Source organism: Pagrus major, chromosome 7 (assembly GCF_040436345.1).
Source record: "Pagrus major chromosome 7, Pma_NU_1.0".
Classification (NCBI taxonomy): Eukaryota; Metazoa; Chordata; class Actinopteri; order Spariformes; family Sparidae; genus Pagrus; species Pagrus major.
Window position 1 is genome coordinate 926,972 of NC_133221.1, and position 5,334 is coordinate 932,305.

The window sequence follows — 5,334 nt, forward strand, 5'->3', positions numbered from 1 at the left end:
GTGCAGTCTGTGGTGATGCAACAATATCCATCCTTCACTATGTAGGGCAGCTGTTAGCGAGGAGAGAGAGATGATGCAAAAGGAAAAAACGGGAGGAGGGGGGAGACGGGGGAGACGGGGGAGGAGGAGCAGGAGGAGCAGGAGGAGCAGGAGGAGCAGGAGGAGCAGGAGCAGAGACACGGGGAAACTTTTTGCTCCAGTTTTTCTCACCCGAGTGACGAACAAATGGATGTTTGAGCAGCCGCTGATCTTCGACACAAACACGACGCTCCACACGTTTCATAAAAATGTGTCGGTTTGTTTTTGTCCCTTCCAGGTGAGAGCAGGAGAGGAATATTGTGCCGGCACCACTGAACTGTGTGTGTAGTACTCAGATTACTAAGTAAAGAAATGCTCCGTCACAATCAAAAGGGCCATTACGTACCAATCACAGTGAAATGACCAACAGACGGTGTGTGAGCAGTAGTTCTGACGTCCCTGAGCTCCTAGCTGCACGGCTAACTAAGCTAACTAGCTAACATTAGCAGCAGTAGCTTTTACTCTGGTAAAATGCTGCCTCACATATGTCTGCCAATTTTTATATATACGTTGCACCTTTAAAGGAACAGTTCACCCAAAAATTTCAATTCAGTCATCTTCAACTCAAATTCATTTGAAAATACTATTTATACACTTGAAAAGCTGAATCTTCACCGTTGAGGGTGTAAATAACGTCTTTTCAGTTCATTGATGTTTCTTTGGTTGTTTTTACATTTTAAATCATCTCCAGCTGCTTCAGTAAAACAGATGCTGCAACTCTGTTTTACTGTGAAGCTCCAGAAGAGCGTGATGGAGACTTCACCTGACTTTCATCAGCATGGAGGGAGGAGATGATGACCAGGAGATCATTTTTAGTTTTGGGTGAACTGTTCCTTTAAGTACAAGACTACAAGTATTGAAAATAAGAGTAAAAGACATTAATGCAGCGAGTGAAGGTGGAGCTTTCTGTGACTTTGTATACAGAACTGCTGAATTAATCTACAATTTAACATTTTCTGTAAATAATAAATATAACGGAAGAAAGAGCACAATATTTCCATCTGAAATGGAGTCAAAGGAGTATAAATCAAAATACTTCAGTAAAGTAGAAGTACTTGAGTACATAAACAAAACAAACTGAATCAGAGCAGAAATGTGTTTTTTTTTCTCGAGCTTACAGTGACATGAAATCACTTACAGCCTTTTGTCATCTTAAACACACAGTGGTGTCAGAGGAGTCAGTGCATTTATCTTGAGTAACTACAACTGGTCTGTTAAATAATGAAGTTGGAGGCTCAGTGTACTTTACTTTGGCGGGGTGTGTGTTATTGTTGTTATGCAAGAGACAGACAGACGAAGAGCAGAGCAGCTCCCAGCGGTAAATATCTCCGACATGAGGAATCCACACAGCTGAGAGCCTGTGTGTGTGTGTGTGTGTGTGTGTGTGTGTGTGTGTGTGTGTATCACAGTGCATATCTAAATTATCAAAAAACTCCACACAGAACCTCCATTGGAAATCTGCTGATTTAACTCTCTTGAGAACAGAACTGCTCTTCGTTTTCTTTATCTATCAAAAAAAATCTAATTCAGAACTCCCTTTGAAAATCTGATGATTCAACTTCTTAAAGTCTTCTTCAAATGGTTCTGCTGCAGGACTCACTACTGTACATCAACGCAATATACACTCAGCTACTTCAAATAGTACTGCTACTGTTGGTACTACCAGTGTTTCAAGATGAGAATGTAACTGTGACGTAAAGAAAGAAAGAAAAATATATTTCAGTGATAACATTTTTTGTTTATGTCTGAACTTTTCTAAAATCTTCATCCCACTGGAAATCAGACAGACAGACAGGTATGGAGACAGACAGACAGACAGACAGAGGACAGACAGACAGACAGACAGACAGAGGACAGACAGGTATGGAGACAGACAGACAGACAGACAGACAGACAGACAGACAGAGAGACAGAGAGACAGAGAGACAGACAGACAGAGGACAGATGTTCGGGGTGTTTAAAGTGTCGGTGTGCTTGTGTCTCGGGGACAGAAGGCAGAACACTCAGGAATGTTTCTGTCACTGGAAACTAAACATCATGAAACACTGTCCGTCTGTAACTGAACCTAAAGTCCTGCTTTTAAAATGTTCTTCACTCCGTCTCAGCACGCTGGTGTAAATCCTCTGATTCATGTGGACCCTGATGTGTTTTCATGTCAGAGCAGAGCAGCGTTCACCTCCAGCTCACAGCTCGCTCTGAATAACAGCCACAAAGTGAAACAACACAGAACACATGAGAAGGTCAGAGAAGGAAAAAAGGAAAATTTAACTACATGAGATTAAATTCTGCTCACAGCTGACTTTCTTTATTTCCCAAGTTCCATTTAAAATCTGCTGATTTAACTCCATCAAGTCTTTCTTCTGTGTCAAGCTTCTTTCCATCACGTGTTAAATGATACAAGTCAGAACTTCATCTAGAAATCTGCTGATTTAACTGTCACGAGTCAGAACGTCCATTTAAAATCTGCTAACTTAACTTCTGTAAACCTTGTTATCACATTAACTTCAGGAACTTCCATTATAATCAAATCTTCCTCTCAGTCTCAGAGTAAATTTAAAGATGTTTTGTAGAACAACATTTAAACAGAGTTAACGACGCGTATCTGATATTATCGTCTGCACTTTGACCTTCTTCATATTTCTTCTAGAATGAAAACTCCTCAGCTGACAGAGGCTGTTGGCCGTCCACTCGAATGGTTGTAATTCCAATACTGTCCAAACACACACACACACACACACACACACACACACACACACACACACACACACACACACACACACACACACACACACACACACACACACAAGCTGCCAGTCAGCTTGTTACTCTCCACCTGCTGTTGTATCTATCTGCACATACATCTATCACTGTGTGTGTGTGTGTGTGTGCTGTGTGTGTGTGTGTGTGTGTGTGTGTTCTGAGCCAGCTGAGCATCTGTATTTGCTCAGCAGTAATCGTCTGCTTGTTCACATGGACGCAGTGTTTGCTGCTGTCCACACGGCCTCAGTCTGTGTGTGTGTGTGTGTGTGTGTGTGTGTGTGTGTGATCTCTGTCCACTTGAGTCCAGTTTACTATCTAACAGAACTCGAACACTGATTGAAAGACAATGAAAACTAAACAAGACATGAAAACTGTCCATAAGCCTGAAGGAGATGTTTAAATCATTAGTTTTTCAATGGGAGTTCTGAATGGTATTTTTTGACACGTAAAGGAAACTTTGTACAGAAGAAACCCTTTAACACCTGCTGTCATATAAAGATGGTGATCAATAAGTTTAACATAACACTGAGTTAGTTGTGATGAGGTCTGATTCTCATTGTGGAATCTGCCATGAATGCTTTGCATTCATTATTTATTAATTATGACATTATGACAGGATCTTATTTTTTTTACAAAATAACTAATAATAAACACATATGTTGTAATTATAGTTCCCATAATGCTTTGCACATGTACAAACAGTAGGTTCACTGCTGCCATGGAATGAATGAGTTAGCTGTGAGCTACAACCTGAGGAGGATTTTTTTTAGTCCATATTCTTAAAATTAGTTAAATATTCTCCATTCACAGTGAGCCGAATCAGCTGTTAGCAGCTGCTGTTTGCAGTGCACACATGGATGTACAGACAACCGTCACTGGATCACTCTGATACTGAAGAAAACTTAAAACATGAAGATTCTCAGGGGAGTTCTGAACTGTCTCATTTTCTCTGATTTCAAAGTGATTAATGGACATCAAAAGTAATGATATTCTCAGGATGTGCTGACATCAGTCCTGACTGATCCGATCACAGGTGGACAGCTCTCAGTACAGGTGTGAATGACCTCAAGACGCACCGAGGACACAGTCGAGATCCGATCACTCAGCCACAACATCACCAGACTCCCTTAACAAATGTAGTGATTTTAAGAGTTGTTGAGTTAAAACAAACCTTATAACGCTGTGAAACTCTGTCTCTGACAGACTCTGAATCATTGTCTCCTTCTTGTGAATTCAGCATTAAATGAAAACAGTAAGTTGTTTGTTTCCTTGTAAAAAGTGTCAGTTTGTGGCAGCATGGCTGCACCAGCCTGTCTGCTTCTGTTTTGGCAGTAGACCAGCGCTGAGCTTCTCTCTGCTCCGTACCAGATTGTCGTGGGTTCAAGCCCCATTTCTAGGGCTTGAACCCACGACAATCTGGTACGGAGCAGAGAGAAGCTCAGCGCTGGTCTACTGGTTTTCTTTATATCATACGTGCTGAAAATTAATCTACAAATATGATGTGATTTATGTGAACTCATGTTTGCAGAGCAGCAGTAAAGAGGAACCTGCAGGGAGGAACTTTATTTCACTGTTTCAGTCTGTCGTGTTTGTTGTAACACTGGTGACAGCAGGATGTTTCAAAAACACACGTCTGAAACACTCGCATGACTGTTACCATGGTTACTGAATGATCAGTCTGATGTTTTCTTCCGCTGGACTGTTCCTGTGCGAAGAAGCTGCTCCTCCAACATGGCGCTCAGCTCGTTAACAGTCTGTCCTGTAATTAATGTTTCCTCCACGGTCAGTCGGTCTGATGTTTTTCACTGAAACACCCCGACCCACTTCAGAGACTGTGTGTGTGTGTGTGTGTGTGTGTGTGTGTGTGTGTGTGTGTGTGTGTGTGTGTGTTATTGCCTCATGTTTCATCACACGCTGAAATGAGTGACAATTATTTCCTACAGAAATAATTAGCTCTTTGCAGCCTCTCTCTCTCTGTCTCACCTGGATGTGTTAACGAGCTCAGTATCTGCTGTCAAATCAAAAGAACTGATCGTAAATTAAAAGAACAATCATTAAAAAGAAAGAAATAATTGAAAGGCGGCTAATAGCATTTATTAATGTTCTCTCTGTCTGTAATTATAACCAGCGGTGAAGTCCACGGAGCAATCAGTGAGTCAGAGGAAAGTTAATGAGCTTTCCTGCACAATCTTCATTGTAAAGATCTCTCCCGGCCTGCCTTTACAGACGCCATCACTGCTAACTGCTAACCGTACGCTGTTAGCCGACGTCTGAGGTCAGAATCTGCTGGAAGAAAACAGATCCTGAGAAGTAAATCGAATCTGAAAGCATCACTCAGTCTGGAGCAATGAAATAAGAGACAGGATAAACACATCTGTCTGCAAACAGTCTGATTGGATCATTTTTATTCTGCTGGTCAGAGTGAAGCTAAACTGTTATGTCTCTGGCTCCGACGCAGTAAACCACTGTGGACAGCTCCTTTATTGTCTTCCTGAC

At 41.5% G+C, this 5,334-nt stretch overlaps 1 protein-coding gene across 1 annotated transcript in view; it reads right to left on the bottom strand.

Annotated features, from left to right (window-relative positions):
• The window catches only part of plxna3 (plexin A3), a 102,508-nt gene that overhangs the window by 49,806 nt on the left and 47,368 nt on the right, over positions 1 to 5,334 (bottom strand). The gene's annotated exons all lie outside the window — the stretch shown is intronic.